Raw genomic sequence first — 19,288 nt, forward strand, 5'->3', positions numbered from 1 at the left:
GGCTCTTATATCATTGTCTCTTGAGATGGATGGTTGCCATTCATATTTATCCAGGTAAAATAATTTTACTTGCCACAGTCTGATCATGGAACACAGAACACACTGCTTTAATTTTCTTCCCAAGGTGTAATACGGACATACTAAAAATTATTATTCATTTTAGGTAGGACAGTAAATATACACAGTACAATTAAAAATATTATAGGCATCTATATTGTTGACTAAAATCTGTTGGTTACATATGTCTCTCTTGCTTCCCATTTAAGATCAAGTCACTTTTTCTATTGGCAACATGCTTTTAACCTTAGTTGAATATTGGTATGTAGCTGAGTTACACACAAAAGGCCATTTATTATTGCTTTTGATATGTATGCAAAACTCTAAATGACAATTACAGCTTGGTTTTCTAAGCTAGACAGTGCCATTGTTTGCCACAGTTCTGCTCTCCTAACTTGCGTGTGCAAATGTGAATTGTGTAATTGTCTGTGTATGTAAATCATGCTTCTCTGCGTGCACATCTGCTATTTGCATACATAAAGTAGACATTCCTAATTGCACACACCTGCCTTTGAAAATCTGCCTTGTTGTCATCCAAAAATGACAGATTTTCTCAGTAGATTATGAAATTTAAGGGGAAAAAAATAAAATAAACAGTTGTGACCACCAAGAAGGGTGCTTTATTTTTGAAGATGGGATCAGCTCTAACTGGTGATTTTGGGTGATTCTCCTCTCACCACAGATGCAAGAAACAAATGGCACAGATCAGTGCTTCTCACCCTTTCTGGGTGACTATACTAGCTACCAGACTAAAACCTCAGATGTGCTTCCTGCTTGCCATTCAGCTGTGAACACACTAAATATATATATATTTTAAAGAATATCATGTTCTTTCTTCATTTTCGCTTCTCCTTACTCTCTCTTTCCCGCAGTTTCTTTTGCTTCTCTTTCCTCTCTTTTCTCCTTCCCACACTACTTCTTTTCATTACTTTCCTTTTAACTCCCTGTCTCTCTTACCAAGAGTGGCAGCTAACTTGCTGAGAACCTGGGGTCTGCACTTAACGTTCATTTCCTTTCTAAGATAAAAATAAATAAATGCAAATAAATAAATAATATATGCAAGCGTATTTGCTGTTATTTGGCACTTAAATAATATGGTGAGGGGCCTTGTAATACCAAGGATGGATAGATACTTACATTTTTCCTTCGTAAGATGACTGAAGTTGAATTTGCTAGCAATTGCAGGAGGTGAATGTTGAGAAAAATGAAAGCATTTACAGAGCCATTAAAAAGGAATAACAGATTTGGCTCTGACCTGCTCGAATCATTGAGCCCATGGTTTTTTTCTTTTAAATCTATATTTAGAAATCTAAATAAATGACCCGATTTGGAGGAGTATCAAGCACCCACACTGACTTCAGTGGGAGGTGCTTTGTGCACAGCCCTTTTGAAAATCAGCTCACTTATTTAGATTCCTAAATATGGACGTAGAAGCCTAACTTTAGGCACCTATAATTGAAAACCTTCGCCTCACTCTTTGCTGGGTGTATCTCTGTTTAAATAACAAGATGCTTGTTGCCCTATAAATATTTGAGAAATGGTATAGTGAATGAAATGGTGGCCTTAGGCCACATTATAGGACTTCATGGGCCACATTTGGCCCTTGGGCCACACTTTCCTATTTGGTTTGGTTTTTTTTAATCCTTGTTAATGTTCATCAATATTTATCAATAGCCATCTTCAAAGAGAACAAAGAAATAAATGAGGAGGAGGAGGTAAAGTAAATGATTTGTGCACTCCTCAGTCTTAGCTGTGTGTCCATGAATAGCCCTAAATTCTGCAGTATTTGTGGCAGTCATGAAATTACAAGAGAACAGGAGTTCAGCCTGTATAAAAACAATCCCTTCTGGGGGCTTAGAATTGCCCACATTCAAAGCATTTGTAATCATTTCCTCCTAGGAAGGAGGTCTTGATCACATACATTGTTTTGTCTTTCCTACTGCTAGAGTGGCCCTATATCCTGCATACATATGCCTGAGCCTTGATTTATAATTAGGAGCATCTGGCCATGCTGCTGCTTAAAATAATTTCCCCTGGAGAAAGGGATGAGAAGAAAAACACAGTCATGTTTTACTTACTGGTTGAGAGAGAGGTAAGGTAAGGTTTCATGCCTGCTCTGGGAACAAAGAGCCAGATACTTCTCTCACTGTAAGCCCCCTTGGTGCTGCTCCAATGGAGGAAAGGGACATTAAAACTGCCTTAAGGCAACCAATGAGGATTCCCTTGAGCTGGAAGCTGGTTTTGCCCTTGGTAGGCCTCAGAACTGGAGACAGCAGAAAGATGGAAAGCCACCTATGCCCACATTTTCCTACATGTGCTTAGCACTGCTCTGGAGCAGCTAGAGAACTGGGGGTATTTGGGTTCCTTAGACAGTGCTCATGGAAAAGGGCTTTAATGTAGTCTCACATGTCCTCCTGGATTACTTGACTCAGATAACTTGTGGCTCCCTACATAATGTTGTTCCTTTAAATATATACTTGAAGTTAATCTACAAATTGTGGATTGTACCTAAAATGTATATTTTCAAATGAGGAAAATAGCTAAAATGGTGCAATTAATGCTTTAGAAATGTTTTTGGTAGAGTCCACTTGAAGGTGGCTCCGTCTTACAGTTACATGCACCTCAGAGTTATTCTGTTCACAGTGCTGGTGGGTAATGGGGCTCAGCCCTACCCATTAAATCCTCTCTCCTTTATATTTGTATACAAACAAACTCTCCCGGTGGTAGTTGCCTTTCATTTCCCCCATTTCTCTCCAGCAGCACAGTGGAGAAAGTAGCAGCAGCAGGTGGAAGGGGCTGGCATTTTCTAGCACTTTCACTGTTGCACCCTAGAGTGCAGGATGAAGCAGGTGTAGCTCCTGGCCTCTAATGAGCTGCCTTGCCATTGAATTCATAGAGCTGGGTTGAGATCAGAGCATGGCTCAGACAGTGGCTGCTTTTGCAGGCCTCTTTCTCGCTACAGAAAAGTTGCTTCAGGGAAGGTAAGCACAGGAGCAGCTGGAGTGCAGACTCCCAATACCATCTCAGGAGCAGTAGCAGGGGAATGCTGAGGCAGAAGGTGTGAGGAGCTGATCAACCTGTGATTTCAAGGAAGTAGCCGATAGGGGCCTTGGCTTAGGGGGAGAAAGTGGCTTGGGGAAGAAGGAGGGGGAGAGGGTCTGTGACCTGGCTGAATGTGAGGGAAGAGAGGAAGCAGGGTGGAGAGTGGTGCTATCTGCTCCTTTTTCAGAAGGAGCAGTGGAGCAAGCAGTTAGAATTACAGGAAGGACTTGTTGGGGGAGGGTATTGGACTAGAGGAGAGTGTCCCAATTGTCTAGATTGATTTTATTTGGCAAATTAGAAATGAGTCTCAGGGTGTGTGTCTCTATGTGGGGAGCCATAATTTTTTTGGGGCAGGGAGATGCCTGGGGAATATCTAATTGCTAGCTGAGCCCTGTCACTTATCATGGGCAACAGCTGCCATTCTCCTCTTACATGCAGCTGACCACTGTAAGTGAACGGTGTAGCCATACAAAGGTCTGATGGTCAAAGGCCCATAGAGGTGCAGCTTTTCTGCACATAAATGATGTATCATCTAACACTAAAATGATTAAAGAAATGGATTACAGAGCTGAGTTTTTAAGATGGCTTCACCCTGGCATGCACAGTTAGTAGTGTGCACAAGCAACAGAATGTGTAAACAGGACTGGTGCGTGCAAGCACACATCTGCCTCGCACAAGTCCTGTTTGTGCAAAGAAATGTGAAGGCTATTTTTGGAAATGTGGGCCTTGGCATGTTTAGAGTCTCCAAGGAAAATGAACTTCCTATGAAGAAATGTTTGTTTAAAGAATCACCCCATTCATGGTCCAGATTTCTGCCATAGCTAATACTGAAATACAGGCGAAAGATGACCTGTCAGAATAAAGGACCCATTAAACAAAAACATTTTGGTTTGGAGCACCAAAACTAATTGTCTTTTGTAAAACAATGGAGTCCTCCTAAGCCCTAAACTTTGCTCTGAGATGCATGTTTACATCTCCTATTAAAATGAATGGAAGCTTCCTGTGTGCAGCTACCTCCTGAATTTGGCCCTTAAATAAATGTCTGCTTAAAGAGTAAACTTTGTAACCAGTTCATTGCCTTGTGGCTATGTGATGATGTAAAGCTAGCAAAGCAGCACTCTGTGAACCTGAAAATGCATGTCTTACATCTTTGCATTCCATTCTCACCTCCCCTACCCATTCCTGCACTACCTGGTGTTGCCCCTTGTTGCACACTAAATTCCAGCATTCAAGTAGTTAAAACAGTACGTTTTTATGTGTGTGCAGCGAATTGAGGCTATCCATGTGACCCCTGGTGATAGCCAGAGTGTCATGGTCAAAGGCTATCATTGGTCTGCTGGACCCCAGGTGCAGACTGAAAGCTTGGATTCCAACTCAAGTCAAGTCAAGCAAAGAGGTTATGCATTTACTATAACATGATTTACTCAGGGCTTCCATGGTGTGTATTTAGTTGGCTGTCCTTTCCCTGGGCTCCAAGTTCTGCTGTATAAATATGCTATTCAGGTCTGCTAAATTTTATAAAATGCTTCCTCTGCCACCCTGGCTAACTGCTCTTATCCAACAGTGTCACTTCAATTGTAAAAATGTTTTGTGAACAATTTTAGCCAATTTGTTTTCCTCTCATGCCGTGGTCTTAAATATTTTCACAATACTATGCTTTTGAGATTAACTCTCTCAGAAGGATTTAGAAAAGGGAAATTCATAGGTAAATTTCATATTCATAGAAATAGTCTCCTTTTTATTAGTTGGAAAGTTAAGATATATATTTATTACTGCATTTGTATTGGAAGCACACACTCATAAATACTGCTATAAAGCTCTGTTCTTCAATCCAGGAAGGGAATGGACTTGTTAAAGACAGTTGATTGGGCAGCATCTGTTTGGCCAACAGCTTTATGCTGCTGTAGCTTGGAGCTGATAACATTAATAGGACCTGCATATTAAATTGTAAATTTTATATAAGATACTAAGTTTGTCAGTAATTGAATTACAAAACAAACATTCCAATTATTAAGGTACTGTAACTTTTGATCATGTGATGGGCACCGAACAATTCTTGCTTGTATGTGACCCTCGTAATTATTATTATGCGTACTTAAAATTCTTCTTTATTTTTCCCATTTTCATAACTGCACTATGATGTGACATCTTTTCCAGATATTTTGCTTGAATAAATAAATATGATATTACATTCAACTAGGGTATTAGATTATAAATTAGTTCTGTAACAGGTGTCATAATGTTATTTAGATTTTCAGTTTACATAGACCTTGTAGCAACTCCCCAGAGCTTCCTCTAATTCTGTAGCATAGATGAGAGTTGATGTAAGAAAATTGGTTTTTGTAATATGCTGATGTCAGTAGAGTTTTGCTCTGTGGAAAGATATTTAAATTAACGTTTCTACTTACTCTGTCGTACGGACTAAAGATTAGTAATGATTTCAAATGACTGATTTGTTGGCATTTGGACTTAGCATACATGACAATAAATGTCTGTTCCTGAGTAGAGCATTATTTATGTGACGAGAGTGGAAAAAAAACCCACCCCACAATATCCCAATAGTGTAAAAGCATCACCTCTTGTCAACAGAATCATATTTTACAAATTTAACCAATCAGAGTTTATATATTTTTTGGCTTACTGCTTGATTGCGGTCCAGCTGGTGTCCAGGCCCTTCTGAGAGCAGACCTGCAATACTGGATTTGAATAATTGTCTCATTGATTAGCAAACAGAATGGCACTTTACTGGTCAACTGCTGAAGAGAGATGTGAAAACATGGATATTTAATAAATGTATTTACTAACCAGATAAATGATAATGGTGACTTTTAAAGAGCAATACTAAGTAGTAAAAAGAATGAGAGTGGCGTATATTGGTGTCTAATTATTGGAAGCTATAACCTTTGTGATGTTTTGGTGTATTCAGTGTAGGAGTGAAAGGGGAGAAAGGACTATCAAAAGAAATGGATGTTCACCACAGCCATTTTCCTGAAAGGTGGGCCAGGAACAATGGTGGGGCCTTAATTTAAAAAAAAAAAAAAAAAAAAAAAAGTGGTTGATTTGTTAAGGAATTACCAGAGCCAGATCATTCTGGTCTCCAAGGAAAATTAGCAGATGGGGAAAATGTATGTCTAGAAAGCTGTCAGGTTGTCTTGGAGCCATCTTCGCTGCTTGTCGCTTTGTTGAGATAGGAATGGCAGTTTCACAGAAGGGGTAGGACCTTCCATGCATACATCGTGAGCTGTTGGAAACTCTAATTCCAACTTCCTGAATCTTCACCCAAGCATGTGACGTCAAAAGGTCAGATTAGCTGGTGTAAATTTGAAGTAACTCTACTCCAGTTAATGGAATATGCCCGTTTAAAATGCCAGTGAGAGCCGAATCAGGCCCAGTGTCCTTCCACAGAGCTCCCTAACTTCTCACCTCCCTCTTCCCCCATTTCTGTGCCCCCTAGAGCAGCATGGATGTCTCATATGGTGGGCGTCCATTGATCACTCAATGTGGGGCATGCTGTTATAGCTGTGGTATTTTATTTTTGTTACATCCAGCTTCCCGGGAAAGCATGTAAAATGGCTGCTTCCAGCCACACCTGTGATTTTTGTAGCAGAACACCAAACAGAGTGTTCAGGCTGCTGCTGACATTAGTTTAGCTGTCACTCCCGTCACATAGCCACCCTTCTGAGTTTTGCACATTTGCTTCTCTCCCCATCACACAGCGCAGGCAGTACATTGCACTAGGTACAATAGACAGTGAGGTTAATAGGTGCTGCCAGATTTCCAGAATCTTTGACAGTCAGGCCACTTATTTAGGTGCTTAAATATGGTTTTAGGAGCCTCACTTTAGACTCCTTAAAAATATAATATCTTAGCCAAAGTGGAAATAAAAACTCAGTTACCATCAATTATAACACTACAGAAACATGAGGGATTTCAGCTCCCTAGTACCATACATGTAGCATGTTCATGTCTAGCTTGTCAGTAAACGTTCATGAGCTATGGTATGATTTTATATGCAAAATATGTCTGGGGTTCATATTCCTTACCTTCTCACGTACATGCTATGAACATCCACTGTTTGAAATGTGATTTGTCATCTAAATGTAGCCACTATTATAGACTGAATGTCTCTTTGCTGTGAAACATTTTGCTCCTTTTAAAACAACTTGAACAAAGAGAGCACTTTACATTACACTTTGATGTGTGTCTTTATTGGAAAAGCTCCTCTCCATTGCTGAGGCAGTGGAGCATTTGCATTAAGTGATGCAGGAGATGCCATAGCAATTTCATGAGAATTACCCTTTGCAATGAATGTTAGATTAAACACCTTAGTAAAATCCCTTGAAAGTGGTCAGAAGATAAATTAGAGCAGAGCTGCACCGAGGTAGATCTAAATTATGTACCTTCCTTTTAAAATTGTTTTTAATTGATTTAGCATACTCTTTAGTTAGTTAATAAGGAATATTGTACCTGTGGCTATGTGATCACTCATGTGGGTTAGATCGACAGCACTAAGAAACTCCCTTTATCAAAGAAAAACAATTTCATGAAGGGGCTGTCCTTCTGACTGCACTGCTGCTGATAATGTGTCCAGACTGTTTTCTGATTAGTGCTGCAGTGTACTGAAGATGTTCCCTAGCAGATAAATACAGGTTCATCACATCATTTTAGCATTCTAATCTGCTTCTCGCTTACGTGTCATGGCAACTTACTCATTTCATATATTAAACCCTTTCTGTGCACGAGGCGTTCTGTCAGTTCTACGCAAATGGAGGTGGGGGAAATAAGGAGAATGGGGAGAAGCTGAAAAATAAATAAGAAATAAAGGGTTAGAAGTTGTGGACAAATGAGAGGAACTTCTTCCAATGAGAATGTTCCTTCTATTTTGCCTCTCTGGAGGCCTGATTTTGAGTTATGCTGAGCATACACGACAGGGCTGCTGGAACGGTTTTTATAGTGGGGGTGCTGAGAACCATTGAACCAAACTGTAAATGCTGTATATGAAGCCAGGGGATGCGGGAGCACCCCTCATTCCAGCACCTATGATACATGCTTCCCATTACAATCAATGGGAATTATGGGTGCTCATCACCTTTCAGGACTGGACCCTAAAAAAGTAAATAATTTGGTTAAAAATGGCCAGCATAAAATGAATCTCACCTTTCAATGGCAGCTTTACATGGTGCTTTGATCTCTGATCTAACTTTCATGCGCTTTCTCCCAGATCCTGCTAATTAGATCTCAGAGCAAAAATAAAATCTAAGATCAACATTTTCAAATGCTTGTGCCTAGAGTTAGGCACCAAAGGCTGCCCCTGTTCAGTGCAGAGGAGAAGATACTTTCATGCTAAGGGGTGAACCTGCCATGGGTTCAGAGTCCATGCAGAAGGAGGGGGAGGAGATTGGGTAAGAAGGAGGGAGGAGTAGGGGGCACATGTCATTCCATCCGGGTCCCATCATGCATGAAACATGGGAAGGATGCTGTTCTCCAGGGGTCCTGGTGTGTGTGTGTGTGTGTGTGTGTGTGTGTGTGTGTGGGTGGTGGTGGTGGCGGTGGTGGTGGTGATGATGGCGGCGGCAAACAGGAGTACCTAGTATTGCAGCTTCAGTGGCCACCAAAACCTCTGCACAGGTGGCCCTGGCCTTCCACGCACCCCAGAGAATATACTCTTTGCGGGTGAGTCATATGGCTACTCCTCCTCCCCCACCTGAGCAATCAAGGAGAAGTACTGTGAGGGAATCCTTATGGAGAGTTCCTCCCCACAGCCTCCTTTCATTGTTTTATATGGGGGGGGGGGGGGGAAGGGAGGAGTTGGGCCCGGCCTCAGTCCCACGTTTAGACAGGTACAGAAAAGGGACCCACAACTCCTAATTGCAGGCACCCTGAGTTTGACCGTATTGGTCTAAACAAGTATATTTAAAAAGACTCTCAAGCGGTGAACATTTAACCCCTTCAATTAGCACTTAAATAAGCATAAGATTGAAAAAACTACCCCCACCTAACAATTATATAGCAAATATTTGCATAACTTTAATTATCACCCATTACAATTATTTCTGATTCATTTCAGTATACAAATCACCATTGTATATATGGCATGTTGTTAATGTTTACTACTGTAATTACTAATTTGCAATATAAGGCAGCAATTTTATAGTTACTCAGTTACATATAATTATGTCAAATAGGAGATGGCAATTAGCACTGAAATGTATTAGAAATGATTGTACTAAAAATTACTTGTAGAATATTTGACACATAAATTGTCATGTAGTAGAAGATGGATTGTATTTTCTACTATTTCTCCTTCCCCCCCCCCCCCCCCCCACTTTTAGACAATCCCAAAGGGCCTAGTTCTGTAAAACTCCCATTTCAGGGTCAGATTAAAACTGTAGGGCTAGGACTAATATATATTTTTATAATATAATATTTTATAATAATATATAGTTTTAATTTATATATTAAGGTCCTGGTTCCAACATTCTTCTTCAGGCTTAGTAGCCCTTTCCTTCCCAAGTAGTCCAATTGTGGTGAAAAAAAGGACTACTTTTGAAGTAAGACTGTTATCATGAACAAGACTGTCAGATTCTGGCCGTAAGTGATCAGGGGAATCATTAAAGAAAAAAAATGCCAAGTCGTATAGCCCAATTCACACAATGGTTGAGTAAGCACCATTGTTAAATAAACTCTGTTAGTTTGGAGCAAGGTAGTTCTTCCCTATAACAATCCTATTTGGTTGTGGATTTTAAATGTATGTGGTTCTAAGCTCTCTCCACCAAAATCAATGGCTGTGCATCTTAATAAAGCAAAGATGAATACACTATGCTAAATAAATGCACCTTCTTCTCCGTCTATGTGCAAAGCTGAGATAAGTGCACACACAGCACTGGGAGATCTGAATAGGGCCCTCAGTGTGTTAACACAGCATATTGACTCATATCAGTCCTTTTTCCTGGTTTAAAATTGATTCCCTTAGAAAAGTTAAATATCACCTATGTTTGTAGATTGCTAGGCAGCTATTAAGATAATTCTTTTATAAATACAGATGGTGCCCTTATCAAAATTACATAGCACTAAATAGATGCGAGCAGAAATAATATGACACTTTGATTAGCTAATAAAATGGAACACAAATGGAATGGGGATGCTAAGTTGCTTTGACAGTTTTCACACTGTCTTATTTATTGCTTATTTAGATCTGATAAATTTCTATCACAGTTTTTGCTTCTTAAGATGTTCTTTTGAACTTTTTATTTTAAAAAATATCCGTTTTACTCTCTAAGATATAATATTCTTATTGTTGATAAACTCTGCATCATAACAATTAACCTTTGATATTCTTTGTTAAGGTAAACTGATAAGCCAAATTGCATGCCAAAAGCAGCAGAAACAAAAGGAATGAAGAGTGCCAATTAATGTTTCATGTGAAAACTATTGATTTAAGCAAATAATTGCCAGGGGTTTGGCAAGCAACTTTATGCCATGAAAGATACTGAAAGTATTTTTCCTAAACCATTGGATAGAATGAAGGAAGGAAAATTATACAGGACTATGATTATACTGTGGGGGAGGAAATTATACAGAGAAATTAATCTATAAACCCTTAGGGCTAGATTCTCAGCTGTTTTAAATAAGTGTAGCTCCACTGGCCTCAGTGGGACTGAGATCTGACCCAGTCTATATCAAACATTGCTTATCAATTTGCTGGTAGCAGGCATTTGAGAAATACAGACTGACCTTTCAGAAATATCAGAATATCAGAATAATCAAATAATTGATGCAGTAATTGATTGACTGTTAACTTGTAGCATTAATCAACATGGCACAGCCATTGGGTAAGATCTAAACCAGTAAAATGTGGTGGATTAACAAAGCTGAAGAGCTATTTTAAATTTATTGATATATAACCAAGATTAATTTACAAACCTGGAAGCAAACCATTGTAAAATTATCACATTTTCTAAATACTGTAGTACCATACCGTAGGAGTGTGTGTAAGATTTGCAACAAGACAATTAGCTGAAACAAGCATAACACACCTATTCTCTCAGTCATGGGGAAAGGTCAGTTTAGGTCATTTCACAGAACTTATGCATATGGAGTACAAGATTCCTAGTTAGAATCTCAAATGTACCACTGCCCAGGATAATCACACAAGCCTGAGTCTCACATGGAGGAGGGCTTCTGTGGAACTGTTGGCTCCTCTCTCTGGACCCTGTAGCCATCTTCCTGTGAAGCGGGGTCTATGCAGAAGAGGTGAAGATTGGGTGGGCAGGGGAGAGGAGTGACTGGAGCCAAGGGAACATATATCATCCCTACTCTAGCTCTGCTGAAATTAGTGAAAGGCAAATCTCAGCTATGTTATCATTTTCAGATAGCCCCTTGGAAGTCCTGGAATACACCAGGGCCAGAGAGAGTCCCTGACCATGTGGCTCCCTATTATTGCTATCCTTGAGCTGGTGTGGAGGGCACAGAGCCTACGTGAGGAAGGCCTTGAGCTCTTACGTATACCCAATGGTCTGCCAGACCTGTGAGCAAGTTCCATAGCCCCCAGTTAGGCAATGTCAGGGAGGTGGGAGAACCTAAAAATATCATAACAGAAATGACCTCCCTTTGAGCTCCCACAAGGTAGATTTTTCTATAGGATGTGGTGATTTGGGCCAGTGAGATAACTTAATCCCTGGTTATATCCACTGATTTAAACCAGTGAGCATAAATCTAGTTACCAGGTGGAAACCAGAGAAGACCTTTCTAGCATCCCCCTACCAGCTATATGGACATAATGAAATCCTGTAACTGTTCTTGTTTTCACCTGTAGGTTATTAAAAATTAAAAACCTATTTTAAAAAACAAAATCCAAACTTAAACAAAATGACCCTTACATTTCAGATCTTTATGGATATATTGTCAACTTGATGCATGAGGTTTTAGCTGTGCAAATCCCTTTAATGCTAGTGGGAGTTGTACAGCTAAAGCTTTACACATTTACTTAAGAATAATATTCCTTCATCTATTATTTTTTGTTTAGCCTTCCTATTGATTTTTTTCCCATTTCCCCCCTTTTGCTCTTTAATGAAAATGCAGCCTAATTTAATGCTTTTCTTCTCAGTAGTGAGAAGCAGGCATCCATAAGTAATCCCTCCCAGGCCTACCACCCTGTGGACAGGCCTATGCTGAGAATGCATTTATGATAGTTAACACAATAATAATTAATAAGAGAAACCCCTTCCCTTGCTTCTGTTTCCCCAAAAGCAAGCACAGTACAATCAATGTAGTATGACTCCTACCTGAAATAATAGACTTTCTAAACAGTTGTTCAAGATGACTGTTTTACCCATTGTGGCTGAACTTTCCTTTGCTACTCCCAGTAATGTGGTTGACACAAACAGATGTACATAAATCTAACATTTCAAGAAAGATCATGCCATATCCTATACATATGACAGGGCAGAATTTTAACATTCTTTTGCTAGCCTGGGGCATAATGCAAATTGTCTGGGCTTGAGAGACTCTTGCTCTTGAATTTCAATTGGTTATCTTCTTATTTTAAAAAGGGATTTACTCTGCGCAACAAGGTGGTAGCTCTTTCCCTTCCTGTCTTAATCAGTGACAACTGACCTAAACGCTGAATCCAGTGGGACAATGAAACACCTTTATCGGTGAACTATATGAGAAAATACACTCTCTCTTTTTCCCAGAAAATTTGAACTGCTTCCCACTAAACACCTGTACAACTTTGGGAATAATTTGTTGTTGATCTGGTGAAACACATAGCAATGTTGTTGGTTTTTTAGGCAGTGCTAGCCAGTTCCAGGGGAAGAGAACTGTTGTCATATTGCTCGGTGAGGTGAGGTAATCCATCCCTTTCCCCCACTCCCTTTCAAAATGAGAACATGAACCAGATGGAATTCAGAATACTGAAAAAAGGCACTTTGCCAAAATGTTTGTCTATAGAATGGCAGAGATTAAAGCACTTCTGGCTCTGATTGGATTACCATGGTCCAGAAGCACTTTAATCTCTACTGCTGCTGCTTTGGGGGAAGCCGGTGATTGAGACGTGTGGCAGGACCATGCTGAAGAAGCGAATGACTGTATTTAGCTCTTTAATCTTCTAGTCCTGTGGTTGTTGTGGAGAAATATTTAACCATTGCTGCAGAGATAGAGAAATAGATTGTAAGTAGGTATTTTATCTCTAGTATGCAGCGGGGGAAAAAATCCCTTCCCCCCAGCATGATGCGGCATAGGCCGACTATGGGCTTGTCGACTCTCCAAAATTAATTTGGATTAAAGTAGGGTGTGAATTCAAAGCCCAGTAGTTACTCCTGAATAATTCAATGCACAGAGACTTTTATTCCAGAATAAGAGTGCCTTGTTCATGTTTTGCTTAATCCACTTTGAAAGTTGTAGCTATTATAACTATTTCGGAATGACTCCATGTGAAGACAAGGCCTTAATCAGAAGCAGAACAGGGAGATGGGGGATGGAAAAGGAAGAACTTTGATAATATAAAAAAAGTGAAGCAGAAATGTACCAGAGGAAAAGCCTGGAGAACTGAATAATAAAAACCTCAAAAAGGTAAAGAAAAAGAGAGTTTAATAAACAAAAGAGACTGAAAAGTGTGTCACTGGAAGAGACAGTAAAAATAGTCATGGAGGGTCTAATAGAATCTCTGTGCCTGCCAAGGATTCAGACTTCATGAACCTCTCAGCTGTGCATTCATGGAGGCTGCTATCTCTATGGAAGAACACATTTCTTCCCCACATATAGCCCCCGAAGCTGACTTCCAGCTGAAATAGGTGGCAGAAAATGGCCACCTTTCACTGCACGGATTCTGCAGCTTTAACCAAAATCTGATTGCCAGCAGGCTCAGGAGAATGATGTGGAGGGATGCACTGAGATCAGAATGTCCTCCAAAATCCTAAACAAGGCTGGGTTTTGATCAGCTATTAAAGAATCATAAAGAGGCTGCATGTGTAAAGAACTCCCCTGGCTAACACGTTCTGTCAGCCAAGGGAATGGGCTTGTCAGGATGAAGGCTTTCCTTGCCATTTTGCTCCTCCCCCATATCTTGCTAAAGAGATTATGTTGGGATTGATGATGGGAGACCCTCCATTACCATGCAGAGAGATGATTAGAGGCTGGAGCATTTATCCTGTGCAGGATTGTATGGGTGGGTGTGCATGTGCTTCCACTGCATGAGGACAGGCTTGTAACTGGTTAATGAGGCCTGGTTTACTATTTGCCTTTCTACAAGAGCTATTGTAACTTCTAGTATGCACTAATAGGTGGAGGTGGCAGCTTGGAGGGAGAATAGAGAACTGAAAATCAGGAATAGTGGTATGAAAATCCCAAGCATCTTTCAGGTGTTTTTCTTCTTTGTTTACCTTTATGGACCTGGCCCTTCAATATGTTTACCCCTTGCACAACTCTGTAAAGTTTAGATAGGTGGCATCCTAAGTAGAAGTTAACCAGTCAAATGCCATGTGGATGTTGTTGATCTTTAATTTATTCTCTAGCCTGGTAGAGAAAGTTGTTTGAGTCAAGTGTTTTATAAATGATTGTGCCAGCCTTGCACTGTGCCTAGCTAAATATCCTTGTCATCTTAGTTAGCGTAGATATTCTTCTTCTGTTGCTGGCTTGCTGGCATAAATATAATGACTGATGGCTCTTACCCCAATGTTTGCATTTGGGTGCCAGATGAAATGAAGTGAACTCTATAAGCCAAATCCTGAGATCCATCATTCGTTTTTATTCATCTTTTACCTAGGCAAACTCCTATGGATTTTAAATGTATATAATATATACAGAAAGAGAGAGAGAGAGAGAGAGCATAATACTATAAAACGTTTCCATAGATTGTTTTACACAGTGTCTTTCATAATCAGTAAATATGCTTATGGTAGATACAAAAACTACATGTGGGGCTGACCTTGATGGCCGCGTGTTCATATAACAGGCTGCAATTCTACAATGCCTCACACAACGGGGCCCCAATTTTTTTGTGTGTGTGGATCTACTGCCATCTGAGCAGTAATAATGATCATTAGCACCATTGCTTGCAGCATCTTGGTTTTTTACCTTTGAAGGGCTTGTGTTCACAGCACGCTAATGCATGATAAGCCAGGGTATGAATGTACAGGATGCTAACATGCTGCGCAATAACCTTCTAGGTGGACAGTGTTACAGAGCACTAAAAGTTCCATAATGTATTTTGACATGCTACCATTACAAACAGCAGTACGTGAAAGCACACTACAGGAAATTTTAATGCACTATAGCAGGGTCAACATGGGGTGTGAATGCAGGGCAAGCAAGTTACTATAGATTCATATCCTGTCTTGCCATTCACTCCTGCTCAAGTCCGAAGTCTTCCACCAAAGTACTGGCCAAGAGTAAACCTCTTTAGAGTTCTGATTAGATCACAGCCACACATGATATTGCTGATGCTCACAGAAATACCTTTATCTTTTTAATCTCAGAATGTTTGCAATTCAGTTAACCAAGATTGGTTTGGATTAACCAGATCTCTGTTTATGTATATTCCACACCTAAATAATACATAACTACAAGAAGTTGTTGAAAATAGCCAGGTGGAATTTCATAAGTGTTTGTTATTTTCAAGACCTAATTGAAGAACAGATTTTAGAATACGAGCCTGAAAACAGACATATATAAGGTTTTGTTAGGTAGGCAGTTTAGAAATAAGCTTGAATCCAATATACCATTAATGCTGGAGGTTGTCTTATACACCTATGCAAAAGTACCTACTTTCAAATTCAGGTTTGCACAACTTTCTGAAGACACAGAAGAGCCATATATAGAGGCACAGTTATGTTAATGTGACAGCAATTACAGACACTGCTCTTGAAAATATACCATTGCTCTACCCTCCAGAATTAACATCATAACCTTATGTCAGTGACTCACTATTATCCTAATATCTGTTTTTGGATTCTGTCCAGTCCCATTAGATATCCCCATGTTGATTGCTCTGTTACTGGTGAATGTTAATTGCCTCCAAATCTCCTTGGAGTTCAAATGCTTGGGAAAAAAAATACTGACTGGTAAAGCTGCTAGTTTTATTAAAAGGCAAGTAAATAATTTGTTTAGAGATTTGAGTGAAGTGCCTGAGACTTGAGATATAAACAGCTGATCTCACAGCTTTCTTTGCATGTCTGTCATATGTTAGTAATGAGATAGCAGAGTAAGCCATATCGACTTTCAACATTTAAATATCAACAGTGTCTATCTAAATCAGTGCTTTAGGAGGCAGTCAGAGTCCATATTCTTCCCTGTGGAATTCTCATCTGCTTGATATTAAGTGATGCTCCTTATTACCTGTAAGATGAATTTATATTTAGTGAGTCTGTATAATTAAAATGATGATGTAAAAATATGGCTATGCCTTGATTTGTTGCCTGTCATTTAGTCTTTCCCCCCTCCTGGTAATGCATATTTGATGCATTGTCTTCAGAGAAGTTGATGTTTTGCTGTGCTTTGCTTTAAAAGAGAAACAAATTCTTATGAATGTTTCATTTTGTTTAATCGCAGAATTCATCTAAAATTATACATGGGAAATCCCAGAATACTCCCATTGCAAGATTATTTCCAGCAGTTCATTTTCTAATGTTTATTTGGTAAACTGACGCACACACTAACTAAACTTTGTAAAAGCGTTAATTAAATTTAAAAAGTTGAAATAAGCTATGTGAAGAGTGTACTGTAACCATGTAGAACAGGATAATTTCATACTTTGATATTAGTGGTCTTCAGTTATTAAATGATATTTAATTTATTAGAGATCTGTAATAATCCACATTAGACGCTGATCCTCTCACTTCAGTTCAGGAATTAAATATTTTCAAGTACAGTAATATCTGTCCTGTAATGCACTGTAGATAAAGAAAAATAACTCTATACATCACCTACTAAATTGTCTGTCAAAAGAGTATGTCACCAAGTTATATGGGGCTGCTGGTCTGAAGTTGAGTGTGAGCTGAACATCATATATTAAGTCCTTATAAAGTCTACTTTAGATGATGTGAAATAAAGTTGCTATTTTTGTTATTTTATTTCAAGTGATTGTGAGGCTGATAAAAACCACATTAAACCCTTACTTCTTTTGAGCTTCTTTCTACACTAGGCTGAAAGGCATAGTAACTACAAACTAACATGGATGCTTTTAAGCAGGGCTTAAATCCTCATAGATTATTTCCTGCTGCGTCCCTCCTCCCCAGCATGCTACAAAAACTCCAGGGCCCAGCAGTGGCACACAGAGCTCTTGGCTTCAGCCGCTGGGCTGCGGGGAGGGAGAGATTTAGGCTTCCGCCCTGTCGGGCGGCAGGCTCCCGGCTTCAACTACAGGGCGGGAGGTCTTGGGGGCTTTGGGCACTGGGACTCGGGGCTTTAGCCCAGTGGGAGGTGGGGTGCTAGGGTTCGGAAATATAAACTCTGCATTTAACGCGATAGCTTCCATCATTCACTTACTATAATGGTAGAGAAAATGTGAACAGAGCTGAAGTATTCTTGTGTGAGATTGACCACTTTTAAAAAAAAAAAAAAAAAAAAAAAAAAAAAAGGCAGGGAGGAGAGAGAATAATTAACAATAGTTTCCCATTTACTAGACATGAACTGGAGTTAAATGGCCATTGATCAGTGGTATTTCTTAAAACAATGATGTACCAGTAAGTACTTTGAACAGTCATGATCCAACATTGTTAGCCCTTAAACTACTGCTTCTAAGAAATGGTACTTATGGGAATGACTTCACAGTGCCAACCAGTCAATATTTCTGACATCTTTAAAATAAAGACAGTGGCCAAGATGTTTTTAGATGGGTGTCCTAAATTAGGGTTCTTAAATCATATTAAGGTACCTAAATAAATGGCCTATGTCTCACAGTTGGTGAGCACCCAGAAGTTTCCATTAATTTCTATTTTGAAAAGCTTGGCCAGCGTCTTCTATCGCTTTTTGGTAGTCCTTGCTGTGAAGAAACCTGGTCCTGTCATGCCGGTTCAGCTGCTTTTCTATATTTCTATTCACATTTATGAGAAATTTCAGGACTAAGAAAAGCCTGTGCATGTTATGTTTTATAAAGAGTTTTACATTTCCTTTTTCATTTGAGTTCATGATAACACAAATCAATCAAATGCAAAGGAAAAGAGAGAGAATGAATAAAATATTGGTTTGTGTTTGTTTAGTTTTATTGTGTTTGTGTTTTGCATTATATGTATGTTAAGTATATTAATGATTTATTATTCTTTAATAATTCTGATCGTGGGCCCTAATCCTGCAGCCCTTACACATGTGCATGTCCAACTAATGTTAATAGGAGTTTTATGTGTGTAGTTAGCTCAGGATTGGACTCTGTAGGTTTGCTATATGATTCAGAGTCACAAATTGGTTTCTAGTTTTCCTCTTTGCTTCAAGTAGTGTGCTCCAGCCCTTACGGCAAGGTTATGGCTTCAGAGTACTTCCTCTTCTATGCTGATATTGCTGTGTTTGCTCACATGTTGCAGCAGGGATGGGTGCCCATCCATTCCCCATCTGTGCCTGTCGACTCTTTTCTTACCTGTACTAGTGGGAATGAGCACAAGTGGGTGGAGACTGGGCAGGAAGTAGGAAGAGCCTCCACCATGCCTGCAGGGAAATAATAATGGGATGCCTTTTACATCTGCCTGGGCATGTAACATGAGCCACAGTCTTTCGTTGTGGAAAGAATAGTCTCTGGCCTTTGATTATTACTTAAATGTTTTCTGCAGAGGCTATGAACAATCAACTGGGCATTAGAAACAAACAGGATCTGGATTAGTACAACAGCTGTCATTGGGCCAGATCCATCTCTTACATAAATTTCATTATGGGTTTGTATAAATTACATGGATTTACATTGGGGATGAATTTGGCCCAGTGACTACACATGAATCACATTCTTTGTCTGTTCATGGATTAGGGTGTCAAGATGGAGGTTCAGTTTTGCTATAGGGTTTCTAGAACAAATAGACCATAACAGAATAATTACCATAACTTCAGAAAAAAGTATAGAATCATAAAAAGTAATCGGCTGGTGAAAAGAATGAATTTTGCCTTTCTAATATGCAGAAATCCCAGCAACTGCTACTGTCCCTGAGCACTTGCTAATACAATAAAATATAATTATATAATTAAATACAATATAGAATTTCAATAATAG

This window comes from Emydura macquarii, unplaced genomic scaffold, assembly GCF_026122565.2.
Source record: "Emydura macquarii macquarii isolate MOO-44397 ecotype Brisbane River unplaced genomic scaffold, CSIRO-AGI_Emac_v2 contig_2448, whole genome shotgun sequence".
NCBI classification, from domain to species: domain Eukaryota; kingdom Metazoa; phylum Chordata; order Testudines; family Chelidae; genus Emydura; species Emydura macquarii.